At 46.1% G+C, this 24,987-nt stretch overlaps 13 non-coding genes across 13 annotated transcripts; all 13 read left to right on the top strand.

Moving 5' to 3' along the window:
* The first annotated feature begins 818 nt into the window (after window positions 1-818).
* On the top strand, window positions 819-1,009 carry LOC142691773 (U2 spliceosomal RNA). Its single transcript, XR_012860294.1, has one exon. It is a non-coding gene; the product is annotated as a U2 spliceosomal RNA (small nuclear RNA).
* A 1,300-nt stretch (window positions 1,010-2,309) lies between these two features.
* LOC142691771 (U2 spliceosomal RNA) lies at window positions 2,310-2,500 on the top strand. Its single transcript, XR_012860292.1, has one exon. It is a non-coding gene; the product is annotated as a U2 spliceosomal RNA (small nuclear RNA).
* Window positions 2,501-3,796: 1,296 nt separating this feature from the next.
* Window positions 3,797-3,987, top strand: LOC142691769 (U2 spliceosomal RNA). The gene has a single exon (XR_012860291.1). It is a non-coding gene; the product is annotated as a U2 spliceosomal RNA (small nuclear RNA).
* A 7,196-nt stretch (window positions 3,988-11,183) lies between these two features.
* On the top strand, window positions 11,184-11,374 carry LOC142691768 (U2 spliceosomal RNA). The gene has a single exon (XR_012860290.1). It is a non-coding gene; the product is annotated as a U2 spliceosomal RNA (small nuclear RNA).
* Window positions 11,375-12,658: 1,284 nt separating this feature from the next.
* On the top strand, window positions 12,659-12,849 carry LOC142691767 (U2 spliceosomal RNA). Its single transcript, XR_012860289.1, has one exon. It is a non-coding gene; the product is annotated as a U2 spliceosomal RNA (small nuclear RNA).
* Window positions 12,850-14,141: 1,292 nt separating this feature from the next.
* On the top strand, window positions 14,142-14,332 carry LOC142691766 (U2 spliceosomal RNA). Its single transcript, XR_012860288.1, has one exon. It is a non-coding gene; the product is annotated as a U2 spliceosomal RNA (small nuclear RNA).
* A 1,292-nt stretch (window positions 14,333-15,624) lies between these two features.
* Window positions 15,625-15,815, top strand: LOC142691765 (U2 spliceosomal RNA). Its single transcript, XR_012860287.1, has one exon. It is a non-coding gene; the product is annotated as a U2 spliceosomal RNA (small nuclear RNA).
* Window positions 15,816-17,095: 1,280 nt separating this feature from the next.
* On the top strand, window positions 17,096-17,286 carry LOC142691764 (U2 spliceosomal RNA). The gene has a single exon (XR_012860286.1). It is a non-coding gene; the product is annotated as a U2 spliceosomal RNA (small nuclear RNA).
* A 1,284-nt stretch (window positions 17,287-18,570) lies between these two features.
* LOC142691763 (U2 spliceosomal RNA) lies at window positions 18,571-18,761 on the top strand. The gene has a single exon (XR_012860285.1). It is a non-coding gene; the product is annotated as a U2 spliceosomal RNA (small nuclear RNA).
* Window positions 18,762-20,045: 1,284 nt separating this feature from the next.
* LOC142691762 (U2 spliceosomal RNA) lies at window positions 20,046-20,236 on the top strand. Its single transcript, XR_012860284.1, has one exon. It is a non-coding gene; the product is annotated as a U2 spliceosomal RNA (small nuclear RNA).
* A 1,278-nt stretch (window positions 20,237-21,514) lies between these two features.
* LOC142691761 (U2 spliceosomal RNA) lies at window positions 21,515-21,705 on the top strand. Its single transcript, XR_012860283.1, has one exon. It is a non-coding gene; the product is annotated as a U2 spliceosomal RNA (small nuclear RNA).
* A 1,288-nt stretch (window positions 21,706-22,993) lies between these two features.
* LOC142691758 (U2 spliceosomal RNA) lies at window positions 22,994-23,184 on the top strand. Its single transcript, XR_012860281.1, has one exon. It is a non-coding gene; the product is annotated as a U2 spliceosomal RNA (small nuclear RNA).
* A 1,293-nt stretch (window positions 23,185-24,477) lies between these two features.
* Window positions 24,478-24,668, top strand: LOC142691757 (U2 spliceosomal RNA). The gene has a single exon (XR_012860280.1). It is a non-coding gene; the product is annotated as a U2 spliceosomal RNA (small nuclear RNA).
* Window positions 24,669-24,987: the final 319 nt, after the last annotated feature.

Raw genomic sequence — 24,987 nt, 5'->3', positions numbered from 1 at the left:
GAATGTACTGTCGTCCCTACATTTCAAGAAGAAGTAAGAATTGCAGTTGCAACAAAGCCTTGCTTGCCTACAAAGAGAGCAGCAATTTGGATTTGTTACTATGTTACCTAGAAGAATAACAAACTGTGCAAGGATGGAGGTTGTAGGAGCAAGGAGAAGTTGTCTGTAAAGTTGGTGGATGCCTATTTTCCATTTTGCAGTCCCTTGTCTCCCTCTTGTGGCCTCCTGGAGGCAACTAGCTGTGCAAAAAAAAGACAGCCTGGCGGCCGGCTGTTGCAGTGTTGCCCTCTCAGGCAACACTGAGTGACTGACTGAGCCTCACCGTCTTATATAAAGTTCAGACGGAACTTTGCACGTGTCATAGTGGAGCCCTCAGGATTCCAGAGCCAGCTTTCTGACATCATAATGGGGCCTCAGAGATAAAAGCCTGGGCCCAGGCAGTGTTGGTCAGTGCTGCTCAGCAGGCAGCACTGGACTGGACTGGATTACAGCTGATACAAGGTGTGAAGGAACAAGGGGTGGCTGTGGGCATGCACTTGCTGCCGCTGCCAGTGTTTATCTGCATGGCAGCAGGGCATTTGGGCGTTGCCAGGAAGGCGTTTTTATGTAGATTCCTCCTCTTTCAGCACTGCATTGTGGTGCAAGCAAAAGAAGCAAATCCTGTCTGGCTTCCTCTCCGGCCTTTATTCACCTCCCGTGTAGCTGTGAGTGTGTGAGCCTGCAGGGCCCCATGGAATTGCCTAGAAGTAGGCTGAATCGCTGCAAGGGCTGAACAGCAGTATCGGGCAGGCTCGGGCAACGCGCGGCCCGTTCGGGTTATCGCTTCTCGGCCTTTTGGCTAAGATCAAGTGTAGTATCTGTTCTTATCAGTTTAATATCTGATACGTCCCCTATCTGGGGACCATATATTAAATGGATTTTTAGAACAGGGAGATGGAAATAGAGCTTGCTCTGTCCACTCCACGCATTGACCTGGTATTGCAGTATTTCCAGGACCGGTGCACCCTTTCCTTATGTGTTGACTAAAAGCAGATTCCAAAAGTGTTTTTTGTCTTTGCTATTGTTTCTGTCTTTCTGAAGGGATCTCCCCTTTTAATCCCATTATTTCAACACCTGTTGGACAATGCATGAGTGATAATGAGCTCATTGATTAAATGCAATTAATGAATAGATTGCCACCTCTTGTTGTGTGTCGTCTGTGTTTCTGTGTTTCCGGCATTTCACATTGGAACACCTCATTCACCTTCCTTGTCTTCTCTCCGCCCTCCCTTTTAGGTAAGTTAAAGAGCTGCACCTGAGCCAGCCACTGATTGATTGATTGATTGATTGATTGATTGATTGATTGATTGATTGATTGATTGATTGATTGATGCAGCACAACAGTCAAATAGTGGAGTGGAGTAGGGGAACAGCAAACAGCCAATAAAGCAGCCCGCCCGCTCGCCTGCCCGCCACAATGGACCTACCTGTGTACACTAGATGGATGTGATGGAATGTACTGTCGTCCCTACATTTCAAGAAGAAGTAAGAATTGCAGTTGCAACAAAGCCTTGCTTGCCTACAAAGAGAGCAGCAATTTGGATTTGTTACTATGTTACCTAGAAGAATAACAAACTGTGCAAGGATGGAGGTTGTAGGAGCAAGGAGAAGTTGTCTGTAAAGTTGGTGGATGCCTATTTTCCATTTTGCAGTCCCTTGTCTCCCTCTTGTGGCCTCCTGGAGGCAACTAGCTGTGCAAAAAAAAGACAGCCTGGCGGCCGGCTGTTGCAGTGTTGCCCTCTCAAGCAACACTGAGTGACTGACTGAGCCTCACCGTCTTATATAAAGTTCAGACGGAACTTTGCACGTGTCATAGTGGAGCCCTCAGGATTCCAGAGCCAGCTTTCTGACATCATAATGGGGCCTCAGAGATAAAAGCCTGGGCCCAGGCAGTGTTGGTCAGTGCTGCTCAGCAGGCAGCACTGGACTGGACTGGATTACAGCTGATACAAGGTGTGAAGGAACAAGGGGTGGCTGTGGGCATGCACTTGCTGCCGCTGCCAGTGTTTATCTGCATGGCAGCAGGGCATTTGGGCGTTGCCAGGAAGGCGTTTTTATGTAGATTCCTCCTCTTTCAGCACTGCATTGTGGTGCAAGCAAAAGAAGCAAATCCTGTCTGGCTTCCTCTCCGGCCTTTATTCACCTCCCGTGTAGCTGTGAGTGTGTGAGCCTGCAGGGCCCCATGGAATTGCCTAGAAGTAGGCTGAATCGCTGCAAGGGCTGAACAGCAGTATCGGGCAGGCTCGGGCAACGCGCGGCCCGTTCGGGTTATCGCTTCTCGGCCTTTTGGCTAAGATCAAGTGTAGTATCTGTTCTTATCAGTTTAATATCTGATACGTCCCCTATCTGGGGACCATATATTAAATGGATTTTTAGAACAGGGAGATGGAAATAGAGCTTGCTCTGTCCACTCCACGCATTGACCTGGTATTGCAGTATTTCCAGGACCGGTGCACCCTTTCCTTATGTGTTGACTAAAAGCAGATTCCAAAAGTGTTTTTTGTCTTTGCTATTGTTTCTGTCTTTCTGAAGGGATCTCCCCTTTTAATCCCATTATTTCAACACCTGTTGGACAATGCATGAGTGATAATGAGCTCATTGATTAAATGCAATTAATGAATAGATTGCCACCTCTTGTTGTGTGTCGTCTGTGTTTCTGTGTTTCCGGCATTTCACATTGGAACACCTCATTCACCTTCCTTGTCTTCTCTCCGCCCTCCCTTTTAGGTAAGTTAAAGAGCTGCACCTGAGCCAGCCACTGATTGATTGATTGATTGATTGATTGATTGATTGATTGATTGATTGATTGATTGATTGATGCAGCACAACAGTCAAATAGTGGAGTGGAGTAGGGGAACAGCAAACAGCCAATAAAGCAGCCCGCCCGCTCGCCTGCCCGCCACAATGGACCTACCTGTGTACACTAGATGGATGTGATGGAATGTACTGTCGTCCCTACATTTCAAGAAGAAGTAAGAATTGCAGTTGCAACAAAGCCTTGCTTGCCTACAAAGAGAGCAGCAATTTGGATTTGTTACTATGTTACCTAGAAGAATAACAAACTGTGCAAGGATGGAGGTTGTAGGAGCAAGGAGAAGTTGTCTGTAAAGTTGGTGGATGCCTATTTTCCATTTTGCAGTCCCTTGTCTCCCTCTTGTGGCCTCCTGGAGGCAACTAGCTGTGCAAAAAAAAGACAGCCTGGCGGCCGGCTGTTGCAGTGTTGCCCTCTCAGGCAACACTGAGTGACTGACTGAGCCTCACCGTCTTATATAAAGTTCAGACGGAACTTTGCACGTGTCATAGTGGAGCCCTCAGGATTCCAGAGCCAGCTTTCTGACATCATAATGGGGCCTCAGAGATAAAAGCCTGGGCCCAGGCAGTGTTGGTCAGTGCTGCTCAGCAGGCAGCACTGGACTGGACTGGATTACAGCTGATACAAGGTGTGAAGGAACAAGGGGTGGCTGTGGGCATGCACTTGCTGCCGCTGCCAGTGTTTATCTGCATGGCAGCAGGGCATTTGGGCGTTGCCAGGAAGGCGTTTTTATGTAGATTCCTCCTCTTTCAGCACTGCATTGTGGTGCAAGCAAAAGAAGCAAATCCTGTCTGGCTTCCTCTCCGGCCTTTATTCACCTCCCGTGTAGCTGTGAGTGTGTGAGCCTGCAGGGCCCCATGGAATTGCCTAGAAGTAGGCTGAATCGCTGCAAGGGCTGAACAGCAGTATCGGGCAGGCTCGGGCAACGCGCGGCCCGTTCGGGTTATCGCTTCTCGGCCTTTTGGCTAAGATCAAGTGTAGTATCTGTTCTTATCAGTTTAATATCTGATACGTCCCCTATCTGGGGACCATATATTAAATGGATTTTTAGAACAGGGAGATGGAAATAGAGCTTGCTCTGTCCACTCCACGCATTGACCTGGTATTGCAGTATTTCCAGGACCGGTGCACCCTTTCCTTATGTGTTGACTAAAAGCAGATTCCAAAAGTGTTTTTTGTCTTTGCTATTGTTTCTGTCTTTCTGAAGGGATCTCCCCTTTTCTCTTCAATAGTTTTTATTAAAGTTTTCAGATGAATACAAAACAAATGACTTGACTTCAAACATTGTATCATCTCATAACATTGGTATATGATATGCACTTATAAAACATCAATTATCATGACGTGTTGTCTTTAATCAAAGTACAAACATACTCCTCAGGTACATCAATGTTGGTGTTGTTAGCAAATGCGAGATGACACAAACATAAATAACAAATAAACAACGCATAACATTATCTGCCAACAGAACCGATATCACAAATACATGCTCTATTTCTGTGTATATCTTTATTTCAGGGGGGGGGATAATAATAATCCAATCTAATTTTCAATTCTCATCCTGTCTGGGTTATTCTTCTTCTACTGTTTGGAACAAAAATGAGAGTTTGTCCACGCTATCCAATGTTTCTCAAAGGATGAGATTGTAAAGTTGCCATATGCTATCGCCTTCTCATATTTATATGATGTGTTTATAGCTATGACTAGTTCAGTAATTGGGGGAATTCCTACTTGTTTCCAATACCGTGTTATGACTAATTTTGCCATAACTAAAATTTTACAGAACAACCTCCTATGTTCAACAGGGATCGTATCTAATTCCAAGAAAAGTAAGATAAGATGTGGGTTTGGTGCAACTTCCATAGAAAATATAACAGACAGTAAGTTAATCACCTCTGTCCAATAATTCCTAATATTCGTACACTCCCATAATACATGTATGAGCGAACCTTCCCTCCCACAATTCCGCCAACATAGAGAGGATACATTTGAAAACATGGCGTGTAAGCGATCTGGTGTATAATACCATCGCATATATGTCTTAATTGCTGCTTCTACATGGGATACACATTTTAGTGAAGTATGTATCCACCTAAAGGCTAATATCCAGTGATGGTCTGCAAACGATCTTCCCAGGTCTAGTTCCCATCTTACAATTGGACCATTTCTTTGGAACTCTGAGTGGAATGAGATGGAGTTATATAGATATTTCAACCCCTTCTTCCCGTTATTAAAACCATTCAAGGCTATGAGGTTACCTTGGTAAACAAGGTTTGCGTGGCTATGTATAAAATGTTTAACCCTAAGGTATGTAAATAGTTCTCTCTGAGGAATATCGTTCGCAGACCGTAAGTGTTCGAAGCTTATCATTTGGTTATTTTGGAACAATTGTTCACAGGAGGTCAGACCCTTTTCTATCCATCCCTGGAGCGTCATATGTGGTATAGCGAGTTCTAAGAACTCTAATTGCAGATACGACCTAGATATAGGTAGTCTCTGTGTTGCGTGGGTGTGTAAAAATGTCCAGCATGTCAGAGTAGTCTTGGTGAGGGGGGAAATTCCAGTCGGTAGTGGTATGTCACATAGTGTGAGGAAGAGAAGCGATTTTAAGCTACCTGACCTTAAATAGGATGCCTCCAAGTCTACCCAATGTTTCGGGCTATCTTCCTTCCACCACGCCTTTGCTTGGGCCGCTACTGTCGCGACATAATATCCAAATATGTTGGGAACTCCCAGACCCCCTACTCCTTTGTCTTTGGTAAGAATGTGGGAAGCTACCCGTGGTTTCTTTTTGTCCCAAATGAAGTCCATCATGATACGTTGGATGCGAGAGAAATAAGAAACAGGAACATGTATGGGAAGAGTTCGAAATAAGTATAATAATTTTGGTAGGAGAAGCATTTTAAAAGCGGCAATTCTGCCCAGCCAAGATACCTCTACTTTCATCATTCTATCTAATTCTTCCTGAAACATCTGTATCAGTGGTAAGTAATTTACTCCAAATAACTTTTTGTGTGTGGCTGTCAATGTGAGGCCTAGATATGTGATTTCCATTGCGTTCCATTGAAATGGATATTTGGATTGAAGAAAGTGTAGGGTCGAGGTATTAAGATTTAGGGGGAGACTCTGCGACTTTTGTGCATTCAATTTATAAAGAGATATCTGTCCAAATTGCTTTATACAATCCATTGCAGCTTCTAGAGATGTCTCCGGCTCAGACAGGGATAAAATTATATCGTCTGCATATAAGGACACTGTGTGGGTTTTCGTCCCTACTTGGATACCCTTTACGTCTTTATGTGTTCTGAGTAGTTGTGCTAGTGGTTCTATGGACAACACAAATATGAGGGGTGATAATGGACATCCCTGTCTGGTGCCATTCGAGATATCGAATCCACCTGAGAATACTCCATTTGTGTAGACCTTAGCAGATGGTTCCGAATATAAAGCTTGGATGGCCGACAGTATACTCCCTGAGAAGCCCATGTGTTCCAATGTAGAAAAGGCGTATTTCCAGGAGACTCGGTCAAATGCCTTTTCTGCATCTAACGCTAATAATACTGCCGGGATGTGTTTACTTTCAATGTGGTGTAGTAGGCCTGTCACCCTTCTTGTGTTGTCCGAGCCTTGTCGACCTTTTATGAAGCCCGTCTGATCGTCTGTTACGAGGTGTGGTAAAATGGGAGCCAAACGATTCGCTATTAATTTTGCATATATTTTCAGGTCAATATTCAGTAATGATATGGGCCTAAAATTTTTTGGTTGATCGTTCGTTTTTCCACTTTTGGGCAGCGTAATTATGAGTGCCTCTTGATTTTCCTTAGGAAAGGATCCTGAGGATTGAGCTGCTTGGAAAAATCTGCTTAGGTATGGGGCAAGAATTTTATGAAATGTTTTGTAATAAGCGTTAGTTAAGCCGTCGCGACCTGGTGCCTTATCTGGTGGTAAGGATCTAAGAATGGCAGATATTTCCGTTTCTGTGATTGGAGCATTTAAACTATTTAGTTGACTCGGTGATAATTTTGGTAAGGGGATGTCCTTTAAAAAATTTCTGATGTCGATTTCCCTTGGTTGTGATGTGAAGGGATCTCTGTTGATGTTGTATAATGCTTCATAAAAATCTTTAAATTTATTAGCAATATCTACTGGATGTGTAATTTGAGCCTGCGTATTTGAGTCTATGAGATATGGTATTCTAGATTTTTGATGGTGGTGTTTTAGACGTGCTGCTAGTAATTTGCCCGCTTTGTTGTTTTGAGAGTAATATCTCGTTTTAGTTTTGCGTAAATTTTTTTCATATTCAGAGATCATGGTCAATCTGAGCTCCTGGCGCAAAGTATTTAAATTGGTGGCATGTATAGGGGAAGGAGCTGATTTATTTAGTGTTTCTAGTTCGTGGATTTGTTCCGTTAGCTTTGTAATGTTGCTCAGACGTACTTTCTTAGCTATATGTCCCATCCGTATTAGTGATCCCCTTATGAATGCCTTATGTGCATTCCAGAGTGAGTTGATATGGATTCCACCTGTATCATTCATCTCAAAATATTCCCCCAGATCTCTGATTATATCCCGTTGAAATCTAGAGTGGGATAACAAGAATGGACTACATCTCCACATAAATGCGGGATTGGAATTATGATATTCTTTTAAGGAAAGCGTTATAGCTGCGTGATCAGACCATTTGATAGTTTCTATGGTAGCTTTGTCCATAAGGAGTAATAGTTCCTTATCTATGAGGAACATGTCGATTCTGGAGTAACAATTGTGTGGATTAGAAAAAAAGGAGAAATCCTTCTCTGAACCATGTTGTATTCTCCAACTATCATATAATTCTTTGTTCCATATCAGTTTCCTCAGTGATGTTTGATCTATTCTATTACCAGATGTGGAGTCTAAGGCCGTGTTCATTACCATGTTGAAATCTCCGCACAATAACACTTTACCTTCTTTAAATTTCTCTATAAACCTGAATATTTTATGTAGAAAATGTATTTGACGTGTATTAGGTGCATACAGTGCTACTAAAGTGTATTTAACATTATTAATTAAGCACACTAACAAGATAAATCGACCATTGGGATCTATGTGTACCTTTATCTGTTGAAATGCTACTGTGTTCCTGATGGCCAACATAACTCCCCGGGATTTGTTCTTATAGTGAGATTGATATATATGTGGGAAATTATGGCATTTGATACGATGAGCATCTTTAGATAGGACGTGAGTCTCCTGTGCACAAAAAATATCGCATGCTAGTGTTTTAGCCTCTGCCCACATAAAACTCCGTTTCTGTGGAGTGTTAAGGCCCTTGACATTTAGGGATGCAAACTTAATAGTCATGGTTTAAATCAATAAATGTGCTAGCCGTTGATATTACTTCTCCTACTGCGCAGTATCTGAACAGATGGAACCCAAAATTCTCACATTCAACTATGGGAATACAAGTAGTAAATATATACATTACATGTTCATTCAATAGGGATGAACTCCAGGTGATGTTGGTGTGTTCTGGTCTGCTAAGAGGTAAGAGCCGTATACTTCTCGAGAGAGGATCATGTCGGATTCTGTATTTATGAATTAGTTCTGCAAAGCAAAAAACTGTAGAACAACAAATTCTGTATAACAAACAGACGTGGGGGGGAAAAGTCAGCCTAAGGTCAAATCAAGATGGATGCCTTGAGCACCCGCAAATTCTGGTCACCTCCATTCTGGAATCTTATGTCTGTCAGTGGTGTGTGGATCTATGCCTGGCTACCTTCTTCCATTCTTCCATAAGGTGTTGTGGAGGCTTACTCTTTGGATTAGTTGGATGTTTAATCATGATATTCCAACGGTGTAGAGTCTCTTCACCTTCCTCCAGATTGTTGATAACATGTAGGATATTCTGGCGTTTGATCAGCAACTTAACAGGAAATCCCCATCTGTATAGGATTTGGTGTTCTCGGAGTGCAGTCGTGATTGGGGTCAGTTGTCTGCGCAGTTGTAGTGTCGCTGCTGAGAGGTCAGCAAATACAGAAATCTTTTGGAATTGTGGTGATCTCCCTTCTTTCTTTCTGGTCGCTTCCATCAATTTTTCCTTGATATGGAAGAAGTGTATGCGCGCTAGTACATCTCTAGGAATATCTGCATCAAGATGTTTCGGTTTAGGTATACGGTGTATACGATCTATGATCAGGTCACTCTGTGAGCATTCCGGGACCATGCTTTTGATAAAGTGTTGCGCAAATTTATTGAGGTCTTGAGGTAATATGTCTTCTGGGATCCCCCTGAATTTAACGTTATTACGTCTCGACCTGTCCTCCAAATCAGCCATTTTGGCTTTAATTTGAGTAACTTCTTCTGCCAAGCCATAGTGAGCATCTACGACTTCATTATGAGAGGAGGTAACTTCTCCCATCTTGTTTTCTAAGTGCAGGACTCGCTGTTCCACTTCTTGCATGGAAGTAGATAGTGGGTGAATAAGGCCTGCCAGGCTAGTGTGTAGAGACTGATGTAACGCCTGCAACATGTTTCTCATCATATCTACTGTTACTGGGTCTGTGGATGCAGGTAAGTGTCCCAAAAAGTCAGGTGTCTCTGTCAGAGATTTGTTAGTGGTAGTTGGAAGATTTCTTACCTCCTCTAAGCGATCGTCCGCTCTGTGTTGTTGCTGGTGAAGACGCTCTGAGCTATTACTCAGGGGAGAAGATGGCGCCGATCCGACAGCACCTCGTGGAGTGAGGCCTTGCGGTCTTCTTGTTCTGGTGATCCTGTGTACCTCCGCCTCCTGGCGTCTAGGGCTCCCAGCCAGAAATCTCATCCCCGGACTCCCAGACGGTTCCGAGCTGTGTCTGGTACGTATGGGGGTTTTCTGTTTCCGATTTTGAATGTATTCTAGCGGTGCCTCAGATGTCGATGAGTCCGCATCTTCTCCGTCCTTCTCCCCGGACGACCGGCGGGGGTAAAAGTCCGTCAGTTTAGCCGGTCTTGCCGCCGATTTCTTCTTCCTTGGCATCTTAGGAGTAAGAGGATCCACTGTGAGAATCTTTATAAGTGTTTGAGAGATCTTATTATCGTTGTTTGCCGTTAGGGTGCAGGAGCTCTCTGTTCAAACGTCCATCTCCCTCAACAGCCAGGCCACGCCCCCGGGATCTCCCCTTTTAATCCCATTATTTCAACACCTGTTGGACAATGCATGAGTGATAATGAGCTCATTGATTAAATGCAATTAATGAATAGATTGCCACCTCTTGTTGTGTGTCGTCTGTGTTTCTGTGTTTCCGGCATTTCACATTGGAACACCTCATTCACCTTCCTTGTCTTCTCTCCGCCCTCCCTTTTAGGTAAGTTAAAGAGCTGCACCTGAGCCAGCCACTGATTGATTGATTGATTGATTGATTGATTGATTGATTGATTGATTGATGCAGCACAACAGTCAAATAGTGGAGTGGAGTAGGGGAACAGCAAACAGCCAATAAAGCAGCCCGCCCGCTCGCCTGCCCGCCACAATGGACCTACCTGTGTACACTAGATGGATGTGATGGAATGTACTGTCGTCCCTACATTTCAAGAAGAAGTAAGAATTGCAGTTGCAACAAAGCCTTGCTTGCCTACAAAGAGAGCAGCAATTTGGATTTGTTACTATGTTACCTAGAAGAATAACAAACTGTGCAAGGATGGAGGTTGTAGGAGCAAGGAGAAGTTGTCTGTAAAGTTGGTGGATGCCTATTTTCCATTTTGCAGTCCCTTGTCTCCCTCTTGTGGCCTCCTGGAGGCAACTAGCTGTGCAAAAAAAAGACAGCCTGGCGGCCGGCTGTTGCAGTGTTGCCCTCTCAGGCAACACTGAGTGACTGACTGAGCCTCAAAGTTCAGACGGAACTTTGCACGTGTCATAGTGGAGCCCTCAGGATTCCAGAGCCAGCTTTCTGACATCATAATGGGGCCTCAGAGATAAAAGCCTGGGCCCAGGCAGTGTTGGTCAGTGCTGCTCAGCAGGCAGCACTGGACTGGACTGGATTACAGCTGATACAAGGTGTGAAGGAACAAGGGGTGGCTGTGGGCATGCACTTGCTGCCGCTGCCAGTGTTTATCTGCATGGCAGCAGGGCATTTGGGCGTTGCCAGGAAGGCGTTTTTATGTAGATTCCTCCTCTTTCAGCACTGCATTGTGGTGCAAGCAAAAGAAGCAAATCCTGTCTGGCTTCCTCTCCGGCCTTTATTTTCTCACCTCCCGTGTAGCTGTGAGTGTGTGAGCCTGCAGGGCCCCATGGAATTGCCTAGAAGTAGGCTGAATCGCTGCAAGGGCTGAACAGCAGTATCGGGCAGGCTCGGGCAACGCGCGGCCCGTTCGGGTTATCGCTTCTCGGCCTTTTGGCTAAGATCAAGTGTAGTATCTGTTCTTATCAGTTTAATATCTGATACGTCCCCTATCTGGGGACCATATATTAAATGGATTTTTAGAACAGGGAGATGGAAATAGAGCTTGCTCTGTCCACTCCACGCATTGACCTGGTATTGCAGTATTTCCAGGACCGGTGCACCCTTTCCTTATGTGTTGACTAAAAGCAGATTCCAAAAGTGTTTTTTGTCTTTGCTATTGTTTCTGTCTTTCTGAAGGGATCTCCCCTTTTAATCCCATTATTTCAACACCTGTTGGACAATGCATGAGTGATAATGAGCTCATTGATTAAATGCAATTAATGAATAGATTGCCACCTCTTGTTGTGTGTCGTCTGTGTTTCTGTGTTTCCGGCATTTCACATTGGAACACCTCATTCACCTTCCTTGTCTTCTCTCCGCCCTCCCTTTTAGGTAAGTTAAAGAGCTGCACCTGAGCCAGCCACTGATTGATTGATTGATTGATTGATTGATTGATTGATTGATTGATTGATGCAGCACAACAGTCAAATAGTGGAGTGGAGTAGGGGAACAGCAAACAGCCAATAAAGCAGCCCGCCCGCTCGCCTGCCCGCCACAATGGACCTACCTGTGTACACTAGATGGATGTGATGGAATGTACTGTCGTCCCTACATTTCAAGAAGAAGTAAGAATTGCAGTTGCAACAAAGCCTTGCTTGCCTACAAAGAGAGCAGCAATTTGGATTTGTTACTATGTTACCTAGAAGAATAACAAACTGTGCAAGGATGGAGGTTGTAGGAGCAAGGAGAAGTTGTCTGTAAAGTTGGTGGATGCCTATTTTCCATTTTGCAGTCCCTTGTCTCCCTCTTGTGGCCTCCTGGAGGCAACTAGCTGTGCAAAAAAAAGACAGCCTGGCGGCCGGCTGTTGCAGTGTTGCCCTCTCAGGCAACACTGAGTGACTGACTGAGCCTCACCGTCTTATATAAAGTTCAGACGGAACTTTGCACGTGTCATAGTGGAGCCCTCAGGATTCCAGAGCCAGCTTTCTGACATCATAATGGGGCCTCAGAGATAAAAGCCTGGGCCCAGGCAGTGTTGGTCAGTGCTGCTCAGCAGGCAGCACTGGACTGGACTGGATTACAGCTGATACAAGGTGTGAAGGAACAAGGGGTGGCTGTGGGCATGCACTTGCTGCCGCTGCCAGTGTTTATCTGCATGGCAGCAGGGCATTTGGGCGTTGCCAGGAAGGCGTTTTTATGTAGATTCCTCCTCTTTCAGCACTGCATTGTGGTGCAAGCAAAAGAAGCAAATCCTGTCTGGCTTCCTCTCCGGCCTTTATTCACCTCCCGTGTAGCTGTGAGTGTGTGAGCCTGCAGGGCCCCATGGAATTGCCTAGAAGTAGGCTGAATCGCTGCAAGGGCTGAACAGCAGTATCGGGCAGGCTCGGGCAACGCGCGGCCCGTTCGGGTTATCGCTTCTCGGCCTTTTGGCTAAGATCAAGTGTAGTATCTGTTCTTATCAGTTTAATATCTGATACGTCCCCTATCTGGGGACCATATATTAAATGGATTTTTAGAACAGGGAGATGGAAATAGAGCTTGCTCTGTCCACTCCACGCATTGACCTGGTATTGCAGTATTTCCAGGACCGGTGCACCCTTTCCTTATGTGTTGACTAAAAGCAGATTCCAAAAGTGTTTTTTGTCTTTGCTATTGTTTCTGTCTTTCTGAAGGGATCTCCCCTTTTAATCCCATTATTTCAACACCTGTTGGACAATGCATGAGTGATAATGAGCTCATTGATTAAATGCAATTAATGAATAGATTGCCACCTCTTGTTGTGTGTCGTCTGTGTTTCTGTGTTTCCGGCATTTCACATTGGAACACCTCATTCACCTTCCTTGTCTTCTCTCCGCCCTCCCTTTTAGGTAAGTTAAAGAGCTGCACCTGAGCCAGCCACTGATTGATTGATTGATTGATTGATTGATTGATTGATTGATTGATTGATTGATTGATGCAGCACAACAGTCAAATAGTGGAGTGGAGTAGGGGAACAGCAAACAGCCAATAAAGCAGCCCGCCCGCTCGCCTGCCCGCCACAATGGACCTACCTGTGTACACTAGATGGATGTGATGGAATGTACTGTCGTCCCTACATTTCAAGAAGAAGTAAGAATTGCAGTTGCAACAAAGCCTTGCTTGCCTACAAAGAGAGCAGCAATTTGGATTTGTTACTATGTTACCTAGAAGAATAACAAACTGTGCAAGGATGGAGGTTGTAGGAGCAAGGAGAAGTTGTCTGTAAAGTTGGTGGATGCCTATTTTCCATTTTGCAGTCCCTTGTCTCCCTCTTGTGGCCTCCTGGAGGCAACTAGCTGTGCAAAAAAAAGACAGCCTGGCGGCCGGCTGTTGCAGTGTTGCCCTCTCAGGCAACACTGAGTGACTGACTGAGCCTCACCGTCTTATATAAAGTTCAGACGGAACTTTGCACGTGTCATAGTGGAGCCCTCAGGATTCCAGAGCCAGCTTTCTGACATCATAATGGGGCCTCAGAGATAAAAGCCTGGGCCCAGGCAGTGTTGGTCAGTGCTGCTCAGCAGGCAGCACTGGACTGGACTGGATTACAGCTGATACAAGGTGTGAAGGAACAAGGGGTGGCTGTGGGCATGCACTTGCTGCCGCTGCCAGTGTTTATCTGCATGGCAGCAGGGCATTTGGGCGTTGCCAGGAAGGCGTTTTTATGTAGATTCCTCCTCTTTCAGCACTGCATTGTGGTGCAAGCAAAAGAAGCAAATCCTGTCTGGCTTCCTCTCCGGCCTTTATTCACCTCCCGTGTAGCTGTGAGTGTGTGAGCCTGCAGGGCCCCATGGAATTGCCTAGAAGTAGGCTGAATCGCTGCAAGGGCTGAACAGCAGTATCGGGCAGGCTCGGGCAACGCGCGGCCCGTTCGGGTTATCGCTTCTCGGCCTTTTGGCTAAGATCAAGTGTAGTATCTGTTCTTATCAGTTTAATATCTGATACGTCCCCTATCTGGGGACCATATATTAAATGGATTTTTAGAACAGGGAGATGGAAATAGAGCTTGCTCTGTCCACTCCACGCATTGACCTGGTATTGCAGTATTTCCAGGACCGGTGCACCCTTTCCTTATGTGTTGACTAAAAGCAGATTCCAAAAGTGTTTTTTGTCTTTGCTATTGTTTCTGTCTTTCTGAAGGGATCTCCCCTTTTAATCCCATTATTTCAACACCTGTTGGACAATGCATGAGTGATAATGAGATCATTGATTAAATGCAATTAATGAATAGATTGCCACCTCTTGTTGTGTGTCGTCTGTGTTTCTGTGTTTCCGGCATTTCACATTGGAACACCTCATTCACCTTCCTTGTCTTCTCTCCGCCCTCCCTTTTAGGTAAGTTAAAGAGCTGCACCTGAGCCAGCCACTGATTGATTGATTGATTGATTGATTGATTGATTGATTGATTGATTGATTGATTGATGCAGCACAACAGTCAAATAGTGGAGTGGAGTAGGGGAACAGCAAACAGCCAATAAAGCAGCCCGCCCGCTCGCCTGCCCGCCACAATGGACCTACCTGTGTACACTAGATGGATGTGATGGAATGTACTGTCGTCCCTACATTTCAAGAAGAAGTAAGAATTGCAGTTGCAACAAAGCCTTGCTTGCCTACAAAGAGAGCAGCAATTTGGATTTGTTACTATGTTACCTAGAAGAATAACAAACTGTGCAAGGATGGAGGTTGTAGGAGCAAGGAGAAGTTGTCTGTAAAGTTGGTGGATGCCTATTTTCCATTTTGCAGTCCCTTGTCTCCCTCTTGTGGCCTCCTGGAGGCAACTAGCTGTGCAAAAAAAAGACAGCCTGGCGGCCGGCTGTTGCAGTGTTGCCCTCTCAGGCAACACTGAGTGACTGACTGAGCCTCACCGTCTTATATAAAGTTCAGACGGAACTTTGCACGTGTCATAGTGGAGCCCTCAGGATTCCAGAGCCAGCTTTCTGACATCATAATGGGGCCTCAGAGATAAAAGCCTGGGCCCAGGCAGTGTTGGTCAGTGCTGCTCAGCAGGCAGCACTGGACTGGACTGGATTACAGCTGATACAAGGTGTGAAGGAACAAGGGGTGGCTGTGGGCATGCACTTGCTGCCGCTGCCAGTGTTTATCTGCATGGCAGCAGGGCATTTGGGCGTTGCCAGGAAGGCGTTTTTATGTAGATTCCTCCTCTTTCAGCACTGCATTGTGGTGCAAGCAAAAGAAGCAAATCCTGTCTGGCTTCCTCTCCGGCCTTTATTCACCTCCCGTGTAGCTGTGAGTGTGTGAGCCTGCAGGGCCCCATGGAATTGCCTAGAAGTAGGCTGAATCGCTGCAAGGGCTGAACAGCAGTATCGGGCAGGCTCGGGCAACGCGCGGCCCGTTCGGGTTATCGCTTCTCGGCCTTTTGGCTAAGATCAAGTGTAGTATCTGTTCTTATCAGTTTAATATCTGATACGTCCCCTATCTGGGGACCATATATTAAATGGATTTTTAGAACAGGGAGATGGAAATAGAGCTTGCTCTGTCCACTCCACGCATTGACCTGGTATTGCAGTATTTCCAGGACCGGTGCACCCTTTCCTTATGTGTTGACTAAAAGCAGATTCCAAAAGTGTTTTTTGTCTTTGCTATTGTTTCTGTCTTTCTGAAGGGATCTCCCCTTTTAATCCCATTATTTCAACACCTGTTGGACAATGCATGAGTGATAATGAGCTCATTGATTAAATGCAATTAATGAATAGATTGCCACCTCTTGTTGTGTGTCGTCTGTGTTTCTGTGTTTCCGGCATTTCACATTGGAACACCTTATTCACCTTCCTTGTCTTCTCTCCGCCCTCCCTTTTAGGTAAGTTAAAGAGCTGCACCTGAGCCAGCCACTGATTGATTGATTGATTGATTGATTGATTGATTGATTGATTGATGCAGCACAACAGTCAAATAGTGGAGTGGAGTAGGGGAACAGCAAACAGTCAATAAAGCAGCCCGCCCGCTCGCCTGCCCGCCACAATGGACCTACCTGTGTACACTAGATGGATGTGATGGAATGTACTGTCGTCCCTACATTTCAAGAAGAAGTAAGAATTGCAGTTGCAACAAAGCCTTGCTTGCCTACAAAGAGAGCAGCAATTTGGATTTGTTACTATGTTACCTAGAAGAATAACAAACTGTGCAAGGATGGAGGTTGTAGGAGCAAGGAGAAGTTGTCTGTAAAGTTGGTGGATGCCTATTTTCCATTTTGCAGTCCCTTGTCTCCCTCTTGTGGCCTCCTGGAGGCAACTAGCTGTGCAAAAAAAAGACAGCCTGGCGGCCGGCTGTTGCAGTGTTGCCCTCTCAGGCAACACTGAGTGACTGACTGAGCCTCACCGTCTTATATAAAGTTCAGACGGAACTTTGCACGTGTCATAGTGGAGCCCTCAGGATTCCAGAGCCAGCTTTCTGACATCATAATGGGGCCTCAGAGATAAAAGCCTGGGCCCAGGCAGTGTTGGTCAGTGCTGCTCAGCAGGCAGCACTGGACTGGACTGGATTACAGCTGATACAAGGTGTGAAGGAACAAGGGGTGGCTGTGGGCATGCACTTGCTGCCGCTGCCAGTGTTTATCTGCATGGCAGCAGGGCATTTGGGCGTTGCCAGGAAGGCGTTTTTATGTAGATTCCTCCTCTTTCAGCACTGCATTGTGGTGCAAGCAAAAGAAGCAAATCCTGTCTGGCTTCCTCTCCGGCCTTTATTCACCTCCCGTGTAGCTGTGAGTGTGTGAGCCTGCAGGGCCCCATGGAATTGCCTAGAAGTAGGCTGAATCGCTGCAAGGGCTGAACAGCAGTATCGGGCAGGCTCGGGCAACGCGCGGCCCGTTCGGGTTATCGCTTCTCGGCCTTTTGGCTAAGATCAAGTGTAGTATCTGTTCTTATCAGTTTAATATCTGATACGTCCCCTATCTGGGGACCATATATTAAATGGATTTTTAGAACAGGGAGATGGAAATAGAGCTTGCTCTGTCCACTCCACGCATTGACCTGGTATTGCAGTATTTCCAGGACCGGTGCACCCTTTCCTTATGTGTTGACTAAAAGCAGATTCCAAAAGTGTTTTTTGTCTTTGCTATTGTTTCTGTCTTTCTGAAGGGATCTCCCCTTTTAATCCCATTATTTCAACACCTGTTGGACAATGCATGAGTGATAATGAGCTCATTGATTAAATGCAATTAATGAATAGATTGCCACCTCTTGTTGTGTGTCGTCTGTGTTTCTGTGTTTCCGGCATTTCACATTGGAACACCTCATTCACCTTCCTTGTCTTCTCTCCGCCCTCCCTTTTAGGTAAGTTAAAGAGCTGCACCTGAGCCAGCCACTGATTGATTGATTGATTGATTGATTGATTGATTGATTGATTGATTGATGCAGCACAACAGTCAAATAGTGGAGTGGAGTAGGGGAACAGCAAACAGCCAATAAAGCAGCCCGCCCGCTCGCCTGCCCGCCACAATGGACCTACCTGTGTACACTAGATGGATGTGATGGAATGTACTGTCGTCCCTACATTTCAAGAAGAAGTAAGAATTGCAGTTGCAACAAAGCCTTGCTTGCCTACAAAGAGAGCAGCAATTTGGATTTGTTACTATGTTACCTAGAAGAATAACAAACTGTGCAAGGATGGAGGTTGTAGGAGCAAGGAGAAGTTGTCTGTAAAGTTGGTGGATGCCTATTTTCCATTTTGCAGTCCCTTGTCTCCCTCTTGTGGCCTCCTGGAGGCAACTAGCTGTGCAAAAAAAAGACAGCCTGGCGGCCGGCTGTTGCAGTGTTGCCCTCTCAGGCAACACTGAGTGACTGACTGAGCCTCACCGTCTTATATAAAGTTCAGACGGAACTTTGCACGTGTCATAGTGGAGCCCTCAGGATTCCAGAGCCAGCTTTCTGACATCATAATGGGGCCTCAGAGATAAAAGCCTGGGCCCAGGCAGTGTTGGTCAGTGCTGCTCAGCAGGCAGCACTGGACTGGACTGGATTACAGCTGATACAAGGTGTGAAGGAACAAGGGGTGGCTGTGGGCATGCACTTGCTGCCGCTGCCAGTGTTTATCTGCATGGCAGCAGGGCATTTGGGCGTTGCCAGGAAGGCGTTTTTATGTAGATTCCTCCTCTTTCAGCACTGCATTGTGGTGCAAGCAAAAGAAGCAAATCCTGTCTGGCTTCCTCTCCGGCCTTTATTCACCTCCCGTGTAGCTGTGAGTGTGTGAGCCTGCAGGGCCCCATGGAATTGCCTAGAAGTAGGCTGAATCGCTGCAAGGGCTGAACAGCAGTATCGGGCAGGCTCGGGCAACGCGCGGCCCGTTCGGGTTATCGCTTCTCGGCCTTTTGGCTAAGATCAAGTGTAGTATCTGTTCTTATCAGTTTAATATCTGATACGTCCCCTATCTGGGGACCATATATTAAATGGATTTTTAGAACAGGGAGATGGAAATAGAGCTTGCTCTGTCCACTCCACGCATTGACCTGGTATTGCAGTATTTCCAGGACCGGTGCACCCTTTCCTTATGTGTTGACTAAAAGCAGATTCCAAAAGTGTTTTTTGTCTTTGCTATTGTTTCTGTCTTTCTGAAGGGATCTCCCCTTTTAATCCCATTATTTCAACACCTGTTGGACAATGCATGAGTGATAATGAGCTCATTGATTAAATGCAATTAATGAATAGATTGCCACCTCTTGTTGTGTGTCGTCTGTGTTTCTGTGTTTCCGGCATTTCACATTGGAACACCTCATTCACCTTCCTTGTCTTCTCTCCGCCCTCCCTTTTAGGTAAGTTAAAGAGCTGCACCTGAGCCAGCCACTGATTGATTGATTGATTGATTGATTGATTGATTGATTGATTGATTGATGCAGCACAACAGTCAAATAGTGGAGTGGAGTAGGGGAACAGCAAACAGCCAATAAAGCAGCCCGCCCGCTCGCCTGCCCGCCACAATGGACCTACCTGTGTACACTAGATGGATGTGATGGAATGTACTGTCGTCCCTACATTTCAAGAAGAAGTAAGAATTGCAGTTGCAACAAAGCCTTGCTTGCCTACAAAGAGAGCAGCAATTTGGATTTGTTACTATGTTACCTAGAAGAATAACAAACTGTGCAAGGATGGAGGTTGTAGGAGCAAGGAGAAGTTGTCTGTAAAGTTGGTGGATGCCTATTTTCCATTTTGCAGTCCCTTGTCTCCCTCTTGTGGCCTCCTGGAGGCAACTAGCTGTGCAAAAAAAAGACAGCCTGGCGGCCGGCTGTTGCAGTGTTGCCCTCTCAGGCAACACTGAGTGACTGACTGAGCCTCACCGTCTTATATAAAGTTCAGACGGAACTTTGCACGTGTCATAGTGGAGCCCTCAGGATTCCAGAGCCAGCTTTCTGACATCATAATGGGGCCTCAGAGATAAAAGCCTGGGCCCAGGCAGTGTTGGTCAGTGCTGCTCAGCAGGCAGCACTGGACTGGACTGGATTACAGCTGATACAAGGTGTGAAGGAACAAGGGGTGGCTGTGGGCATGCACTTGCTGCCGCTGCCAGTGTTTATCTGCATGGCAGCAGGGCATTTGGGCGTTGCCAGGAAGGCGTTTTTATGTAGATTCCTCCTCTTTCAGCACTGCATTGTGGTGCAAGCAAAAGAAGCAAATCCTGTCTGGCTTCCTCTCCGGCCTTTATTCACCTCCCGTGTAGCTGTGAGTGTGTGAGCCTGCAGGGCCCCATGGAATTGCCTAGAAGTAGGCTGAATCGCTGCAAGGGCTGAACAGCAGTATCGGGCAGGCTCGGGCAACGCGCGGCCCGTTCGGGTTATCGCTTCTCGGCCTTTTGGCTAAGATCAAGTGTAGTATCTGTTCTTATCAGTTTAATATCTGATACGTCCCCTATCTGGGGACCATATATTAAATGGATTTTTAGAACAGGGAGATGGAAATAGAGCTTGCTCTGTCCACTCCACGCATTGACCTGGTATTGCAGTATTTCCAGGACCGGTGCACCCTTTCCTTATGTGTTGACTAAAAGCAGATTCCAAAAGTGTTTTTTGTCTTTGCTATTGTTTCTGTCTTTCTGAAGGGATCTCCCCTTTTAATCCCATTATTTCAACACCTGTTGGACAATGCATGAGTGATAATGAGCTCATTGATTAAATGCAATTAATGAATAGATTGCCACCTCTTGTTGTGTGTCGTCTGTGTTTCTGTGTTTCCGGCATTTCACATTGGAACACCTCATTCACCTTCCTTGTCTTCTCTCCGCCCTCCCTTTTAGGTAAGTTAAAGAGCTGCACCTGAGCCAGCCACTGATTGATTGATTGATTGATTGATTGATTGATTGATTGATTGATGCAGCACAACAGTCAAATAGTGGAGTGGAGTAGGGGAACAGCAAACAGTCAATAAAGCAGCCCGCCCGCTCGCCTGCCCGCCACAATGGACCTACCTGTGTACACTAGATGGATGTGATGGAATGTACTGTCATCCCTACATTCAAGAAGAAGTAAGAATTGCAGTTGCAACAAAAGCCTTGCTTGCCTACAAAGGAGCAGCAATTTGGATTTGTTACTATGTTACCTAGAAGAATAACAAACTGTGCAAGGATGGAGGTTGTAGGAGCAAGGAGAAGTTGTCTGTAAAGTTGGTGGATGCCTATTTTCCATTTTGCAGTCCCTTGTCTCCCTCTTGTGGCCTCCTGGAGGCAACTAGCTGTGCAAAAAAAAGACAGCCTGGCGGCCGGCTGTTGCAGTGTTGCCCTCTCAGGCAACACTGAGTGACTGACTGAGCCTCACCGTCTTATATAAAGTTCAGACGGAACTTTGCACGTGTCATAGTGGAGCCCTCAGGATTCCAGAGCCAGCTTTCTGACATCATAATGGGGCCTCAGAGATAAAAGCCTGGGCCCAGGCAGTGTTGGTCAGTGCTGCTCAGCAGGCAGCACTGGACTGGACTGGATTACAGCTGATACAAGGTGTGAAGGAACAAGGGGTGGCTGTGGGCATGCACTTGCTGCCGCTGCCAGTGTTTATCTGCATGGCAGCAGGGCATTTGGGCGTTGCCAGGAAGGCGTTTTTATGTAGATTCCTCCTCTTTCAGCACTGCATTGTGGTGCAAGCAAAAGAAGCAAATCCTGTCTGGCTTCCTCTCCGGCCTTATTCACCTCCCGTGTAGCTGTGAGTGTGTGAGCCTGCAGGGCCCCATGGAATTGCCTAGAAGTAGGCTGAATCGCTGCAAGGGCTGAACAGCAGTATCGGGCAGGCTCGGGCAACGTGCGGCCCGTTCGGGTTATCGCTTCTCGGCCTTTTGGCTAAGATCAAGTGTAGTATCTGTTCTTATCAGTTTAATATCTGATACGTCCCCTATCTGGGGACCATATATTAAATGGATTTTTAGAACAGGGAGATGGAAATAGAGCTTGCTCTGTCCACTCCACGCATTGACCTGGTATTGCAGTATTTCCAGGACCGGTGCACCCTTTCCTTATGTGTTGACTAAAAGCAGATTCCAAAAGTGTTTTTTGTCTTTGCTATTGTTTCTGTCTTTCTGAAGGGATCTCCCCTTTTAATCCCATTATTTCAACACCTGTTGGACAATGCATGAGTGATAATGAGCTCATTGATTAAATGCAATTAATGAATAGATTGCCACCTCTTGTTGTGTGTCGTCTGTGTTTCTGTGTTTCCGGCATTTCACATTGGAACACCTCATTCACCTTCCTTGTCTTCTCTCCGCCCTCCCTTTTAGGTAAGTTAAAGAGCTGCACCTGAGCCAGCCACTGATTGATTGATTGATTGATTGATTGATTGATTGATTGATTGATTGATTGATGCAGCACAACAGTCAAATAGTGGAGTGGAGTAGGGGAACAGCAAACAGCCAATAAAGCAGCCCGCCCGCTCGCCTGCCCGCCACAATGGACCTACCTGTGTACACTAGATGGATGTGATGGAATGTACTGTCGTCCCTACATTTCAAGAAGAAGTAAGAATTGCAGTTGCAACAAAGCCTTGCTTGCCTACAAAGAGAGCAGCAATTTGGATTTGTTACTATGTTACCTAGAAGAATAACAAACTGTGCAAGGATGGAGGTTGTAGGAGCAAGGAGAAGTTGTCTGTAAAGTTGGTGGATGCCTATTTTCCATTTTGCAGTCCCTTGTCTCCCTCTTGTGGCCTCCTGGAGGCAACTAGCTGTGCAAAAAAAAGACAGCCTGGCGGCCGGCTGTTGCAGTGTTGCCCTCTCAGGCAACACTGAGTGACTGACTGAGCCTCACCGTCTTATATAAAGTTCAGACGGAACTTTGCACGTGTCATAGTGGAGCCCTCAGGATTCCAGAGCCAGCTTTCTGACATCATAATGGGGCCTCAGAGATAAAAGCCTGGGCCCAGGCAGTGTTGGTCAGTGCTGCTCAGCAGGCAGCACTGGACTGGACTGGATTACAGCTGATACAAGGTGTGAAGGAACAAGGGGTGGCTGTGGGCATGCACTTGCTGCCGCTGCCAGTGTTTATCTGCATGGCAGCAGGGCATTTGGGCGTTGCCAGGAAGGCGTTTTTATGTAGATTCCTCCTCTTTCAGCACTGCATTGTGGTGCAAGCAAAAGAAGCAAATCCTGTCTGGCTTCCTCTCCGGCCTTTATTCACCTCCCGTGTAGCTGTGAGTGTGTGAGCCTGCAGGGCCCCATGGAATTGCCTAGAAGTAGGCTGAATCGCTGCAAGGGCTGAACAGCAGTATCGGGCAGGCTCGGGCAACGCGCGGCCCGTTCGGGTTATCGCTTCTCGGCCTTTTGGCTAAGATCAAGTGTAGTATCTGTTCTTATCAGTTTAATATCTGATACGTCCCCTATCTGGGGACCATATATTAAATGGATTTTTAGAACAGGGAGATGGAAATAGAGCTTGCTCTGTCCACTCCACGCATTGACCTGGTATTGCAGTATTTCCAGGACCGGTGCACCCTTTCCTTATGTGTTGACTAAAAGCAGATTCCAAAAGTGTTTTTTGTCTTTGCTATTGTTTCTGTCTTTCTGAAGGGATCTCCCCTTTTAATCCCATTATTTCAACACCTGTTGGACAATGCATGAGTGATAATGAGCTCATTGATTAAATGCAATTAATGAATAGATTGCCACCTCTTGTTGTGTGTCGTCTGTGTTTCTGTGTTTCCGGCATTTCACATTGGAACACCTCATTCACCTTCCTTGTCTTCTCTCCGCCCTCCCTTTTAGGTAAGTTAAAGAGCTGCACCTGAGCCAGCCACTGATTGATTGATTGATTGATTGATTGATTGATTGATTGATTGATTGATTGATTGATTGCAGCACAACAGTCAAATAGTGGAGTGGAGTAGGGGAACAGCAAACAGCCAATAAAGCAGCCCGCCCGCTCGCCTGCCCGCCACAATGGACCTACCTGTGTACACTAGATGGATGTGATGGAATGTACTGTCGTCCCTACATTTCAAGAAGAAGTAAGAATTGCAGTTGCAACAAAGCCTTGCTTGCCTACAAAGAGAGCAGCAATTTGGATTTGTTACTATGTTACCTAGAAGAATAACAAACTGTGCAAGGATGGAGGTTGTAGGAGCAAGGAGAAGTTGTCTGTAAAGTTGGTGGATGCCTATTTTCCATTTTGCAGTCCCTTGTCTCCCTCTTGTGGCCTCCTGGAGGCAACTAGCTGTGCAAAAAAAAGACAGCCTGGCGGCCGGCTGTTGCAGTGTTGCCCTCTCAGGCAACACTGAGTGACTGACTGAGCCTCACCGTCTTATATAAAGTTCAGACGGAACTTTGCACGTGTCATAGTGGAGCCCTCAGGATTCCAGAGCCAGCTTTCTGACATCATAATGGGGCCTCAGAGATAAAAGCCTGGGCCCAGGCAGTGTTGGTCAGTGCTGCTCAGCAGGCAGCACTGGACTGGACTGGATTACAGCTGATACAAGGTGTGAAGGAACAAGGGGTGGCTGTGGGCATGCACTTGCTGCCGCTGCCAGTGTTTATCTGCATGGCAGCAGGGCATTTGGGCGTTGCCAGGAAGGCGTTTTTATGTAGATTCCTCCTCTTTCAGCACTGCATTGTGGTGCAAGCAAAAGAAGCAAATCCTGTCTGGCTTCCTCTCCGGCCTTTATTCACCTCCCGTGTAGCTGTGAGTGTGTGAGCCTGCAGGGCCCCATGGAATTGCCTAGAAGTAGGCTGAATCGCTGCAAGGGCTGAACAGCAGTATCGGGCAGGCTCGGGCAACGCGCGGCCCGTTCGGGTTATCGCTTCTCGGCCTTTTGGCTAAGATCAAGTGTAGTATCTGTTCTTATCAGTTTAATATCTGATACGTCCCCTATCTGGGGACCATATATTAAATGGATTTTTAGAACAGGGAGATGGAAATAGAGCTTGCTCTGTCCACTCCACGCATTGACCTGGTATTGCAGTATTTCCAGGACCGGTGCACCCTTTCCTTATGTGTTGACTAAAAGCAGATTCCAAAAGTGTTTTTTGTCTTTGCTATTGTTTCTGTCTTTCTGAAGGGATCTCCCCTTTTAATCCCATTATTTCAACACCTGTTGGACAATGCATGAGTGATAATGAGCTCATTGATTAAATGCAATTAATGAATAGATTGCCACCTCTTGTTGTGTGTCGTCTGTGTTTCTGTGTTTCCGGCATTTCACATTGGAACACCTCATTCACCTTCCTTGTCTTCTCTCCGCCCTCCCTTTTAGGTAAGTTAAAGAGCTGCACCTGAGCCAGCCACTGATTGATTGATTGATTGATT

This window comes from Rhinoderma darwinii (genome assembly GCF_050947455.1).
Source record: "Rhinoderma darwinii isolate aRhiDar2 chromosome 5 unlocalized genomic scaffold, aRhiDar2.hap1 SUPER_5_unloc_38, whole genome shotgun sequence".
NCBI classification, from domain to species: Eukaryota; Metazoa; Chordata; class Amphibia; order Anura; family Rhinodermatidae; genus Rhinoderma; species Rhinoderma darwinii.
Note: the sequence above shows the minus strand (reverse complement) of the source record. Positions and strands in the feature narration are given on the sequence as shown.